Source organism: Ursus arctos, unplaced genomic scaffold (genome assembly GCF_023065955.2).
Source record: "Ursus arctos isolate Adak ecotype North America unplaced genomic scaffold, UrsArc2.0 scaffold_48, whole genome shotgun sequence".
Lineage (NCBI taxonomy): Eukaryota > Metazoa > Chordata > Mammalia > Carnivora > Ursidae > Ursus > Ursus arctos.
The window spans coordinates 276,976-291,949 of record NW_026623065.1 but is presented as its reverse complement, the minus strand read 5'-3'; the positions used below and the strand labels follow the sequence as shown (position 1 = coordinate 291,949).

General features: G+C 42.3%; 1 protein-coding gene across 4 annotated transcripts in view; it reads left to right on the top strand.

The window, feature by feature from the left end:
• Positions 1 to 14,974, top strand: part of LOC130542711 (ral guanine nucleotide dissociation stimulator-like) — a 248,334-nt gene that overhangs the window by 211,755 nt on the left and 21,605 nt on the right. For 2 of the 4 annotated variants that reach the window (XR_008957428.1, XR_008957429.1), the window contains exons 2-3: positions 5,214 to 5,262; positions 9,917 to 10,058. The exons of 1 other annotated variant lie outside the window; for it this stretch is intronic. The gene's annotated coding sequence lies outside the window, so the exon portion shown is untranslated. The remainder of the gene's footprint in view (positions 1 to 5,213; positions 5,263 to 9,916; positions 10,059 to 14,974) is intronic. One more of the 4 variants, XR_008957426.1, reaches the window with a different exon arrangement.

Sequence of the window (14,974 nt, the reverse complement as noted above, 5' to 3'; positions counted from 1 at the left end):
AGGAAAATGTTGATTGGTCAGGGTCATATTAATTTATCTATATCATGATTGCAAAGAGAAGCCAGTGGTTGGCTCAATTTCAGGAACCGACCAAATTAGGGCCCCATTTGTACTTTATATTGTGTTTCTTTTTTTTTTTTAAAGTTTTTTTTTTTAGGTTTTTTGTTTTTTTTTTTTGTTTTTTTTTTTTAGATTTTATTTATTTATGTGACAGAGAGACAGCCAGCGAGCGAGGGAACACAGCAGGCGAGTGAGAGAGGAAGAAGCAGGCTCCCAGGGGAGGAGCCCGATGTGGGACTCGATCCCGGAAGACCGGGATCACGCCCTGAGCCGAAGGCAGACGCTTTAACGACTGCGCTACCCAGGCGCCCCTATATTGTGTTTCTTAATGGAAAGACCTGAGGGAGTCTTGATCTCTGGCTCAGTGTAACTTGAAGAGATGTGATTTTTATCTCTTATATACCTGTGTAAAATATTCCTTGAAAAATCAAGCCAATAATGTCACTCTGCACAGTCTGCTCTGTATTTAGGTGACAGGATAGTGTAGCCTGGGGAGCTAGACTGGGTTTGGATCCTGGCGCTGTTCTCCCAGCTGTTGCTCCTTGGTCAAGTGACTTCACCTCTCTCTGACTCAGCTTTCTCCTGTCAGCCTCAAACAGGTTAACATGTATCCTGGGATTTCAGGACAGAGTATGGCACATAATACGTGCTCAGTAAATATTAGCTGCTGTCATCACCTTCTTATTTGTTTTATGTAGTCTATTTTGGAAATCCTTACATGTTAGCACACTTATTTCTACCTCAGTCTTATTTATAAAAAAATCTTTCTTTTACTTGAGTAGAGTTGACACACAGTATCACGTTAGTTTCCGATGTACAACGTAGTGATTGGCTCGTCACAAGCGTAGCTGCCATCTGTCACCGTACAGCACTATTACAGTAGCACTGACTGTATTCAATATGCTGTGCCTTTCATCCCTGTGACGTGTTCACTCCATAACTGGAAGCCTGTACTACACTCCCCGTCACCCATTTCACCCATCCCTCTACCCCCTTCCTTCTTACAACCATCAGTTCGTTCTCTGTATTTATAGGTTTGATTCTGCTTTTTGTTTGCTTGCTTATTCACTTGTTTTGTTTTTTTTAGATTACACATGTGAGTGAAATCATACGGCAGTTGTCTTTCTCTGACTTATTTCGCTTAGCATAATACCCTCTAGGTACTTCCATGCTGTTATAAATATCAAGATCTCGTACTTTTTTATGGTGTGGAGTAATATACCCTCGTACGTATGTACCACTTCTTCTTCTGTTGATGGACACTTGGGCTGCTTCCATATCTCAGCTATTTTAGTAATGCTGCCGTGGGCATAGGGACGCATATATGCTTTCACAATGTTGAGTCTGGTTCATAAACTGCCACAACAGTTGTGGGAACTCTGGAGGGGAGCCAGGTTCGGGAGGTAGGAGGATGAGTGCAGCTTTGGCAGTCTGAGTTGTGGTGCCCGTGGGACACCCCAGATGTGGGTTCTGGCTGGGCAGTAAAAATGTAGGAATGGGAGCGTGGGAGAAGAGAGGTGCAATCATGCTGTTGCCAAGGGATGTGTTCTTCATAGAGTGACAGTTAAGGATTCGGGGTAACTGCTTCTTTTATTGGGCAGATAAAGAGGAAAGATAAAGGAGTAGTGTGTGGAGCTGGGAAGGGGCTTCAATGCCAGGAAAGCAGTTTGTCACAGAAAGCCAGAGAAGAGTGAATTTCAAGGAATGAAATGTTGGCAACGTTTAAGAATGCAAAAGTTGTGGGGCAGCTGGATTAGGAAGTGGTAGTGCATCAAGGAGGTTGTCACTGAGCACTGAAAGAAAAATCTAGGTGAGTGGGGGGATCCTAAGCCAGCAGAGAGATGGAGTGAGTGGGGGTGAGACTGGAGGCTACACACAAGAATACCCTTTTAGAAAGTGTGATGGTGAAGACAGGGGACTGTAACTCAAGGCGTAGCGTGGTCAGGGGAGGGTTTTACAGGCTGCATTTACTGTTTGCAGGCTGACTAAAGGGAGATAACTGATGGTGCACGATGGTGGGGATGTGGGCTGCTGTAGGGTCAGGTATACAGAAGAGGATGCAGAGAGGAATGTATGGGTGTCCTGACCGCTTCTGCAGAACCTAAGGCAGACGTCAGGCATGGAGGGGAAAGAACGTGGTGCGAGGCGCTGTGGTGGTCTCGGACACAGACCAGATGGCTCAGAGTCTGACAGAATGCTCCGGCTTCTAGACGGTCATCAAGTCAAATACGGGCACGTGCCCAAGGATGCCAACAAGGGGTTTGTTTTTTGTTTTTCAATGAATTGCTCAGTTTTTTCCCCTGTGAGTTATAAATTGACGTAAATCTTGAGCTTAATTTTTTTCCAAATTGGTAGAAAATTCAAATAGGAAACAATCTGACTTTTACCCTGTTTCCTAGTTTTGCTCCACTTAACTTTTTTTCACAGGTGTGTGGAGGAAAAAAGTGTGATATTATGGGTAATCAAAATAGCAAAGAAAGATATTAGAATCCCTTTTTTAAGAAAAAGCCTTAAACCATGGGGCGCCTGGGTGGCACAGCAGTTGGGCGTCTGCCTTCGGCTCAGGGCGTGATCCCGGCGTTATGGGATCGAGCCCCACATCAGGCTCTTCTGCTGGAAGCCTGCTTCTTCCTCTCCCACTCCCCCTGCTTGTGTTCCCTCTCTCGCTGGCTGTCTATATCTCTGTCGAATAAATAAATAAAATCTTAAAAAAAAAAAAGAAAAAGCCTTAAACCAAAAAACCCCATTTGAAAGCTCCTCTGTCCCTCCTTCTTTCCCCTTTTGCTCTTTCTGTCCTTTTAGAAAAAAATGTAGTTGTTGAAGAGTGTATCAGTTAGTTTGTGCTGCATAACAGATTGCATTACAAACCATCCCAAAGCTAAGTGCCGTAATAAAACAACCAGTCATTTTGCTTACAATTTTCTGGGTTTCTTGGGCAGTTCTGGTTTAGGCTTGCACATGCCTCTCACATCGGCTGGTGATAGATGGCCTCATTTACGTGTCTCATGGTTGGCACGCTGTTGACCAGGGCACTCCATGCTTGCAGGCTATCTTGAGCTCCTTTCGATGTTGGCCATAGGGTTCCAAGCTTAGCTGGTGCCTAAGGTTTTTCAAACTCGTGCTTGCTTCACGTTTGTTAATGTCCCATTGACCAGAACAAGTTCCGTGCCTCTCTGATGCAAATAGAGAAATAGACATCTCTTGCTAGGAGAGGAAAACTCTGCATTCTTGCAGTCTACTACAAAGAATCATCATGAAGAACCAATAAAAATAGGATTGAGATTTTAAAGTTTCTTGCTTTTAATACAATTTGTGTTTCGATTGGAATACCAGGAAGAAAATATAGCAAAACAACAGAAAGAAGGAAAATGTTTGCTGTGAATCATGAAATCATCTTATGATAACGTCAGCCTTCCGTTATTTAGGCCAAAACCCGAGTTTATTGGCTCTACCTTCAAATACATCCAGAGTCATTGGCCTTTTCTCACTGCCTGTGCTGGTATTGCTGGTGCTCCCATTATCCTCACGCAGATTATTGCAGTTATTCTCAGAAATGGTCTTCCCCTTTCCACACTTGTGACCTACACCCCCCCCCCCAATCCCTGCCAGAGTCTCTTCAGAAGAGCAGCTGGAGTGATGCTTTAAAAATATGACTCTGCACCCTCAAATAGCTTCCCAGTTGTGGAACTCATTACAATGGCCTCAAGCCCCACCTACCTGCCAGCCTTTACCCTACCCGCTTTGTAACCTCACCTGCAGCAATTCTCCCCCTTCGCTGTAGACTCAAGGGCCTTCTCGCTGTTTCCTGACCATGCCAGACTTGCTCAGCCATAAGGAGTTTGCACTGTCCAATCCCTCTGCCCGGAACAAATTTCTCCCAAATGTCCATATGGCTTATTTCTTTACCCCCAAATGTCCATGTGTTTCTCTTCCTTACCTGTTTCAGATCTTTGCTCGGATGTCATCTTATCAGCAAGGTGTACTTCCCTGGTCAGAATTGAATACTGCCTGTTTGGGCATTCCCCATTAGCCTTTCCTCTTGGTTTTCTCATTTACTGAATGCCTCCTACTGCCAGAATATAAGCTTCCTCAGGGCATGGTTTTTTGTGTTTTGTATCACTCCTGTATCCTCAGGGCCTGGAAGAATCTCTGACACAGAGACATTCTTTCGTATTTGTTCAATGAATGAATGCCATCTTACCTTACTTCCTAGAGCTGTGGGCATTCCGTTAGATCAGGGGTCCACAACTTAGAGCTGGCTGCTCGTTTTGACAAATAAGTTGTTGGACACAGCCATACCAGTGCATTTATGTTACCCATGGCTGCTTTTGCACCATCGTGGCAGCGTTAAATGATTACAAGAGGGGCCTAAAACATACACTCCCTGGCCCTTTGCAGAAGAGGTTACCACTTCCCAAGTTAGAGGCTGAATGGCAAGCTCTTAGCGCAGGGCCCCCGGCAGAGAGACTGGACAATAAATGTAACTGGCTGCTGTAGGTTTTGTATTTTCTCTTATTGTCACTATCAAAAGAACAGTGCACGTGACCTGAAGACATGCGTGGCTTTTCAGTTATGACTGCTCTGTGCCTCTTCACATCAAAAAAGCTAGAACTCTTTCTTTGCATCTGCTGTGCATTCCTTCATAATTTGAGCTCATAAGTAATTGAGAAACAAATAAATTGCATTCCACAGGTTGACAGTGATTTGGGAAACGTGGAGGCTGTGGTTAAACAGCTAGTGAAGAATGGCTCTGCTAGGTGTGGACTCAGGTGCTGTGGCTTGGGTGTTTATCTACATTCCCAACAGGGGTTCCACGCTACCTCCTGGTAGTTTTTGAATAAATGAATGTGTGTTCAAGCTTCAGTGTTTTCAAGATAACGTAATTTTTTTTTAAAGATTTTATTTATTTATTCGACAGAAATAGAGACAGCCAACGAGAGGGAACACAGGCAGGGGGAGTGGGAGAGGAAGAAGCAGGGTCATTGCGGAAGAGCCCGATGTGGGGCTCGATCCCAGAACACCGGGATCACGCCCTGAGCCGAAGGCAGACGCCTAACCGCCGTGCCACCCAGGCGCCCCCAAGATAACATAATTTTTAATATCTTAAAATGTACACATTGTCATGATAACTAATTTTTTTTTATACATTCTAGGGAATAAGAAGTCAGAAAGGGAGGAGCTGGACTCCATCCTCTTTTTGAGGTAAATTTTTGTTAAATTCATTTAGCTTTTGAGATTCTTGTTGAAAATGTGGTACTTTAGCTCTTTAATTTTACTTGAGGACATAAAAAATGATGGACATGTATTTCCTTCCTTCCACTTTTAAAAACAGTGCTGCAAAGAATATTCTTGTGATTTTTAATTTTTTTGCAAACATGTGGGAGAATTTTTCCTGTATGGTTACCTAGATCTGAAGTTCTTAGATGGAAATGTATCCACATTAAACTACTGATATGACCAAATTGTTTTTGAAAAGGTCATATAAATTTATATGGAAACTTTTATGGAAGTTGTGTGTAAATTTCCCTAAGCAACACTGGTGATGATTTTTTGTGTGTGTATATATGCCAACTGACATGTTGAAACCCCACTGTTTTTAATATGTTGTTCCTGACTACTAGTGAGATTGCAATCTTTGTATGTGTCTGTGTGTCCGTGTGTGATCACATATTCTTTTCAAAGTTGGAACAGTGTGTTTGGGTGTGGTTCTTGGTCTATTAAGCTTACAGTCTCTCTTGTCCACATGTATTAGACAAGCGGCCAGATTACTGATACCTTGAGAGCCACACTAGAACTAAATTGTAGGTTCTGCAAGTTAATTGTTGGTTATCTAGAAATTATTCATGGTTTGAAGAGACATGTGCTTAGGCTGGTGTGCGATCAACTTTATGACGATAAAAGGAAGGCCTAATGTATATTTGTTGCAGAGCTGGCTGGAGGGAGAGGCCAGGGGAGAAAGCTCTCCAGGGGCTTTTTGGGTTTGTGGAATAAAACAGATCTGAAGACCTCCTGCCCAGTACTTGGCTCCTGGCTGGCCCTCAGTGACTGTGGTTCCCCTTTCTCTCCTTAAAGGGCTGTACTCCTTCCCCAGAGTAAGAGACATTGATTCACTGTTATGTTATGGTGGTTATTGTGTTTCCTGTGGTAACCCTGCTGTGAATGAAATTTGTACAGAGGAGCTGTCTTTAACAGGAGCTTTAATTAAGCCTGTCACTTAAATATGTATCCATCATTTGTTTGAACTGTCCCATTAATTTAAATTGTCTGGTTTATGTAGCAGTTGAACATTTACTAAAGAATCTATAACATATATGCAAGTTATGAGGCATAGTTCTAAAGCCCCTTCTCTTGACACCGTCCCCCCCCCTCATTTTAAGAAGTAGAAGCTACTTCTCCTTGATCCTGTTCTTTTTCTCCTCTGAAGGCAGCCACTCCTCTGCATTATGCCATTACCCTTCTTTTTTAAAAATGGTTTTTTACCACAAATATTCGTATCCCTAAACAATGCATTGTGCAGTTTTGTTTGGTTTTGAGTATAATAAAAATGGTCTCACGTGGTGCATAATCATCTGTGGCTTGCTGTTCACATTCAACGGTATTTCTGAGATTTATCCCTGTTTGTGAGTTTAGCTCAAGTTCATTCATTCCATTCCCACTGCTGGATTAAGTGAATATGTATGATTTATTTAATTCCAGCGTATTGTCTGCAGATTTTTTGTTTGTGTGTTTTCTTGGTGGACAGTCATTGTCTGTGAATAATGACAAGCTTGCCAGTCAGTCTTTTCTTGTCTTACACTGCTGGCCCGGCCCTCCAGTACGTGGGTAAATAGACACAACAAAGACGGTCATCCTGCTTCTGATTTAAAGTGTTCTGTTTTTTTTAATATAATAATATTTTTTTATTATATTACGTTAGTCACCATACAGTACATCCCTGGTTTTTGATGTAAAGTTCGATGATTCATTAGTTGCATATACACCCAGTGCACCATGCAATACGTGCCCTCCTTACTACCCATCACCAGCCTACCCCATTCCCTACCTCCCTTCCCTCTGAAGCCCTCAGTTTGTTTCTCATAGTCCATAGTCTCTCATGCTTCATTCCCCCTTCTGATCACCCCCCCTTCTTTATCCCTTTCTTCTCCTACCGATCTTCCTAGTTCTTATGTTCCATAGATGAGAGAAACCATATGATAATTGTCTTTCTCTGCTTGACTTATTTCACTTAGCATTATCTCCTCCAGTGCCGTCCATGTTGCAGCAAATGTTGAGAAATCGTTCTTTCTGATAGCTGAGTAAGATTCCATTGTATATATGGACCACCTCTTCTTAATCCAGTCATCTGTTGAAGGGCATCTCGGCTCCTTCCACGATTTAGCTATTGTGGACAGTGCTGCTATGAACATTGGGGTGCATATGGCCCTTCTCTTCACTACGTCTGTATCTTTGGGGTAGATACCCAGTAGTGCAATGGCTGGATTATAGGGTAGCTCAATTTTTAACTTTTTAAGGGACCTCCACACTGTTTTCCAAAGTGACTGTACCAACTTGCATTCCCACCAACAATGTAGGAGGGATCCCCTTTCTCCACATCCTCTCCAACATTTCTTGCTTCCTGCCTTGTCAGTTTTTGCCATTCTGACTGGCGTAACGTGGTATCTCAGTGTGGTTTTGATTTGAATTTCCCTGATTGCTAAAGATTTTGAACATTTTTTCATGTGTCTATTAGCCATTTGTATGTCCTCATTGGAAAAGTGTCTATTCATATCATCTGCCCATTTTTTGATTTGATTATTGGTTTCCCGTGTATTGAGTTTGAGCAGTTCTTTGTAGATCTTGGATACTAGTCTTTGATCTGGAGTGTCATTTGCAAATACCTTCTCCCATTCCGTGGGCTGCCTCTGAGTTTTTTTGACTGTTTCCTTGGCTGTGCAGAAGCTTTTTGTCTTGATGAAGTCCCACAAGTTCATTTGTTCTTTTGTTTCTCTTGCCCTTGGAGATGTGTTAATGCATGGAATACACTTAGAATGTACTCCATGAACTTAATGGACGTAACGACATGAAAATAAATGTAGGGGCGCCTGGGTGGCACGGCGGTTAGGCGTCTGCCTTCGGCTCAGGGCGTGATCCCTGCGTTCTGGGATCGAGCCCCACATCAGGCTCCTCTGCTGGGAGCCTGCTTCTTCCTCTCCCACTCCCCCTGCTTGTGTTCCCTCTCTCGCTGGCTGTCTCTATCTCTGTTGAATAAATAAATAAAATCTTAAAAAAAAAAAAAAAGAAAATAAATGTAAACTGCAAATACGGAGAAACGAACTCGGGACAATTTCGTCTAGCCATTTATATCCTTTCGTTTAGGTCCTATCTCAGACATTTTACTTCAGCCATTTTCCATGAGGCGACTTTGATCAAACAAAATGTTCTCATTCTGTGCCCACTTGGAAGCTTACAATCAGAATATTCCAAAACACGAACAGTTTTTTCAAAATTTACTATCTGAGGTCACTTATTAAGACTTTCTATTCTTTGACAAATTGTTAAATGGAACAACATTTTAAAATTCTATTTCATCTGCTTTAATTTTAATTCACTGATTTTTAATTTCAGAATCAACTTTTTATGCCAATGGCTTGAAGTTTTTAACCCCTAGTATAACCTACTGGCTTTCGGTTCTGCTGTTTTCAGTTTTGTTTACGTGACATTCTTTTTACCACGTCCCATTTCCTGATGCTCTCTATGAATATTAAAATATTTTTTTGCTCCAGTTGTTTTGATGCACTTGACATACAGAACTGTGTATGTTTAAGGTACCCGGCGTAATGATGTTCCTTTCGTATACTGTGAAACGATCACCAGAATAAATTTCGTCCGCCGCCATCATCTCTAGAGATACAAAAATGAAGTAAAAAAAAAAGAAAGATAGGTTTTTTTTGTGATGAGAACTCTCAGAACTTGCTCTTTTCACACCTCTCAAATACACCATAGAGCAGTAATGAACTGGTTTCCCAGCGATCATGTCATCCCGAGGGCCCTGTACGCTGGAGACACTCATCAGTCCTAACCTTAGTGTGGCTGATGGTGAGTAGCATTAGCAGACCTTACAGGTTGAAATGACTCTTGAAGTTACATTGAGGAATTCCTCGGTTTGCCATTATCCTGAATAGAAATCTTTATTTCATAGATGGGTTCAAAGGAGGAATTACTCCCTGCTCATATTCACAGGAAAGTCTTACGGACATTAGAATTGGAAGAATCAGAGCCTATTTTATATGAAATGATGACAGGAGAAATTTACTGAAGTGGTGGAAACAGGAATGGAAGGGAGGGGACAAATGTTGGCAATAGCAAGAAGTAGAGACACGTGGTGCGTCGAGTGTTTTCGTGGCTGTTAATGAGATTTAAATCCACCATCCTGAACTACTGTTTATTGTCCTCATGATGATTGTTTCATGAGTGGACATTCATCTGCTCACCCAGGCTCTTTTTGGCCAGCTCTGTATTTTCATGCAGCATTCATGGAAGGACAGTAGTGGCCTCCTGGGAGTATTAATGGCAGCCATGTGAGTCCTGTGAGTTTTCAAGAAACTTGGCAGTTAGGGCCACTGATTTATTAATGCATATCACTTGACTGCCCAATGACAGGTACTTGATCTTAGGCTGACCAAAGCAGAATTTGAAAGAGAGGGAGAGGGGGCGTCATGGACATTTGTACCGTATTTCGAAGCCCTTCATGAGCAGTGGCCTGGAGTACAGTGTGAGCAGGTTCCAACGGAGCAGCAGATGTATTTCAATAGCGGCCATTTTAAAAAAGTCCTTTTAACTTTGGTGAAAGAGCTCTCCTTTTTTCCCCACTCTGCAGCAGAGATATATCCAGAAGAAATCACTCCTCTCCTGCCAGCCATATGAGGGGAAAAGATTACTGAGGACCAAACACGCTTTTTTCTTCAGATACTGTTGAAATATATGGTTATTCACGTAAGAGCAGAATCATGGATAATTCGGTAATGGCCTTACTCTTGATGGGAAAGAGAAGACATTGCTTCTTTTCTTCCTGCTTATCCATATTTTGTATCTTTGCTTTTTCCTTGAGGTGATTCTTTGTGATACTTTGCTAGAAATAGAATATGTGTCAGTTCACATCAGCAAAGACCTGGCATACATACCATTTTGTGTGAGTGTGTATGTAAAGGAAAAAAATTCAGTTCTCCATCGCTTTCATATTATTACCACATTCACAGAGAGCACTTTGCTTCTAGCACTTACGGTGAGTAAATGTTTGGGTTTTCCCCTCACCAGACAACTCTGCAACACCAGCTGGATGTCCTGTAGTTTAACTCAGCTTTGACGCTGTCTGCCTTGAGATGGCGTCAGATCCCACAGGTTAAGGGCTCAGTCCCATGAGACTGTTCCATCACATTCAGGTGCTAGTCACAAGTAGGAGGGCCCCAGGTTACCCACAGCTTCTGAACAACTTGACTACAAATCAGAGGTTCCCACAACTCCTCCTCAGCTTTGACTGATTTGCTAGAGTGGCTCAGGGAACTCTGGGAAACATTTGTTTTCATTGACCATCTTATTAAAGGATATGATAAAGGATACAGATGAATAGCCAGATGCAGAGACACAAGGGGTACAGTCTGGGAGGGTCCCAAGCACAGGAATGTCTGTTCCTGTGGAGCTGTCACCCTCCCTGTACGTGGATATGTTCACTCACCTGGAAGCTCCCTGAAACCCCTGCTACTGGGATTTTTATGGAGGCTTCCTCACATAGACATGGTCTACTTCCAGCCCCTCTCCCCTGTCTGGAGGAATGGAGGGGTCGGGATGGGGGTGCTGAAAATTCTAAGTTCTAATCGTGGCGTGGTCTTCCTGGTGACCAGCCCTCTCACTCAGGAGCCATCTGGGAGCCCACGAAACCTCTACGAGTTGTGTTATTAAAACAAAAGAGCTCCTCGTGCGCTTATCACTTAGGAAATTACAAGGGTTTTAGGGGCCCTATGCCAGGAAGTGGGGCAGAGACCCATATATATTTTGTATTCCCTCATAGTATATTCATCTACTCTTGCCTCTTTTCTTCTTCCTGACCCCTAATCCTATGCTAGCAAGGCAGGATCGGGGAGGAGGCAGGCCTAGAGGCTGAATGGGCAGATCAGGAATAGGCAGGGCAGGCCGGAAGATGGGGTGAAAGCATATCTCTTTGTGCCAACAGCCCAGACCAACTTGATGTCACATGTTCCTTTCTCTGATGTTTACCAACTGAATATGGAGTTACGATCATTAGTTCATGATTTCAGTAGGTGATCCCTTCCCCTAGTCTACATTTCTGATATGGTTCAAAAACAAACTACTAAATTCTTTTCTCTCAGCCAACACTTCTGTCTCTGAGTTCTTCCTGGGAACTCTGTCCAGTCTCTGTGTCCTCCACAAGCAAGTTTGTTGATGTTATAATCTTTGCTCAGCCCACTTCCTCTCCTGAGACTCACTTCTACCTGCCCCTTCCCTGTCACTGCTGAGAAGGGGAGTCAAGTCTAGTGGTCAAGTCCAGAGGAAGGACACTTTAGTGTTTTAGGTGATCTGACAATGACTGCCCCTGCTTCATGATCTCTCTCTTCCCCTAATGTTTTCTTCCTTCTTTCCTCCTCCCTTTCTTCTTGCCAGTTTTCTTTAGGGGTCTGTTTCTCTCTGCTGTCCCTCAAAATTCAGTCCTTGCCTCCCTTTCTGACTACTCTTTCCTGTTGGGTAATCTTGTCTGCTCTCCTCTCCCATTTCCTTTATCCAGCACCAGAAACACAAGGACTCCAAAATCCCGAGAGCAGACTGGAGTATTCTCTTGTCCTCTAGAAGCTGTGTATTTTGGCCCTACTGGCCCATTGCACCTGCATTTCCGACTCCACCTGTTCAGAAGTGGTAGAGTATTCCATCTGTCCCCGGAGATTGGCAGGGAGTATCGAGAAGTTGAATGTGTTGGGGCACTTGGGTCTCATTCTAGATGTGTCACTAATGAACTGTGCAACCTCAGATATGACATAATCCCCAGAATCCCACTGGAGGAAGGATGCCGGTGATAGAGGGTGAGGATTTTTATGTAGACTGTGAACCCCCTGAATAGTGTGCAGACTTGTATGTGCATGTCCATCCCACACTTCTTCCCTCCCTTCTCTCTACTGAGTCCTCAGAGCAGAGTTTCTCTCTTGGCTCAGCCCGGAGAACTGCTGCCAGGTTGCTGACATGGAGCCCCTCTGCCCCAGGGGCAGCCGAAGCCCCTCATCCTTTGACCTTAGATGTTGCACAGTTGTTTCCACTTTCTAAGTGGGCTACAGCATGAAGGAGGTTGGGAAGCTCTGCTTTAGAGTACTCTGTGTGCTAACCAGTATTAGGAACCTGTGACAGGGGCACCTGGGTGGCTCAGTCGTTAAGCATCTGCCTTCAGCTCAGGGCGTGATCCCAGAGTCCTGGGATCAAGTCCCATATCAGCCTCCTCCACTGGGAGCCTGCCTCTTTCTCTACCACTCCCCTGCTTGTGTTCCCTCTCTCTCTGCCTGTCTCTCTGTCAAATAAATAAATAAATAAATAAATAATCTAAAAAAAGAGAAGAAAAGGAAAAAAGAACCTGTGACAGGTGTAGCTGGACTGGCAGGCCTGGCTTATCTTAGCCTGTGAATTCCTTTTAATAAAGACAATGCACTTTTCAAGTTTCTGTAGCTTTGCCTTCTGATGATGATTTTTCACGTACCCATGTAACATTGTGTGTAATTCTTGTGAGGGATTATTTCCTTAATTCCTGTTTACTATAAATGGCCCTTTTTGAGTTAAAAAAAATAGAGATTACATCTGACTAAATATTTTAAGGGCAGAAAGAATGTTAAATCATTATAGAGAGGTGGAAAAAAATACAGGCGTGATGAGTAGAGCAAGTTTAAAAACATGATATCTTTGGGTGATTTTTTTTTAATTCTCAGTAAAAATGTCTTTAACATAGTTAACTACTTTGTTTTAAGGTATTCATTCTTGTCATCATTTGAGTTTTAAGATATGATTTCAGGCGCGCCTGGGTGGCACAGCGGTTAAGCGTCTGCCTTCGGCTCAGGGCGTGATCCCGGTGTTATGGGATCGAGCCCCACATCAGGCTCCTCCGCTATGAGCCTGCTTCTTCCTCTCCCACTCCCCCTGCTTGTGTTCCCTCTCTCGCTGGCTGTCTCTATCTCTGTTGAATAAATAAATAAAATCTTTTAAAAAAAAAAGATATGATTTCATTACATGATTGTCAAGATTATTTGTCACCATAATTTGTCACGCTTGTTTTTTTATTTAGGATAGGAATTTTAATAAGATAACAGCATTTCAGTTTAGTAGACATTAAGTTGAAATGTAAATGTACGTATGTTCTTTCCCACATATTATCCAAAGGCTGCAAGCTTGGAGTGGAAGAATAAGGAGAATCAAGATACTGGTTTTAAATTTCTTTTTACATTGTTTCGAAAGTATTATCTTCCTCATTTATTTCCATCATTTACTAAGTTAAACAAACATCCACAAACCTGTACTTGGGAAGTACTGATTGGGCCATGTGTAGAGGATGTCCACAGGGACAAAACAAAGTGACCTTTGTTTATTTTTAAGTAAGATAGTCATTTTATTCTTATATTTAACGGTCACTTTATTATAAGAAGTTTAAGGGTTCCTAATAAATGATTTTACCTGTTTGTACAAACTACCTATTTGTAGCTGAGCTCATAGTAGTAAAGGGGAACTGTGGCTCCTGTACTCAGAAAGAGTTCAACACGTGTCATGATTTTTTTTTGGCGTAATTATATTTCAAATCTTTGAATGTTAAAATAAAGTTTCCTTAAGTCTTCTCTTCCAGGTGGTGGGGTATGGTGACCCCAGACCTTGCTCAGTGGCGAGGCAGGCCAGCCTGGGCCACGCAGCTGCCCATAGTAGGCCTTTCTTTTATCTTGGATCTTTCATCCAGCAGGTGCTACTTACAGCTTCTTACGGAGGGGCCGATGTTTGGGCAGCTGGGGAACCTAGGGAGAGTAAGCCCCGGAAAGGAAGGAAGCATAAGGAAATTTCTAATTTCACTGCTGAAGTTTTTCTTCTATGAGAAATGAAGGCTCACAGGACACAAGTATCCCTTAGATTGATGCCGGGGTGGGGAGGCAAATTTTCCTCTCCCAGTTAAAGCAGGCAAAAATTAGTTAAAATGAATAATCAGGAACAATGTTGGAGGGGAGAAGGTCACAAAAGACATTAATCCATCTGGGGAATGTGGACTACTAATTCAGTTGTCTGTGGGTGTTTATATACATACACACACACGTGCACGCTCGGATCAGGGGAAAACAGCAGAAGCTTGATGCATTTTGGAAGACGTAGAAGTACTAACCTTTCCAGGTACTGAGATATGTATTTGTTAGCTGTCTATATGTGGGTATTTTTTTCAGAACTTGTTTCTGATTTTATAAAATAGTCTGTATTCACTGTGGAACATATAGCATACTTTAATATGCTGAAATTAAAAGTGATTCGTTGAGAAGTTGTCTTCCTCATGCAGGTACCTCCAGTTGTATAAAAGTTAGTAAGAGAGTTGGACAAATCCAATACCGTGTAATTTTTTTGTATGGATTATGAAATAGAAAGAATGATAAAGGGACTTCTTATTAATTCTTTGGAAGTGGTGGTGTTCGATATCTCAAAGGTGAATTCTTTCAGACATAAAGTAGTTTATACTGATTCTATTCTTTGGATTCATCTAAAGGGAAAAGGATATAAAACTAAAGTCCCGTGGATTTGATTAGTGTAATATTGGATGTTAAAATACCTAAAATGATTTAAAAAATAATAAAATACCTAAAATGATGAAAAATGTCTACACATGCTTTTAGATTTATTTCAGTCATAAAATGAGATTAAATTA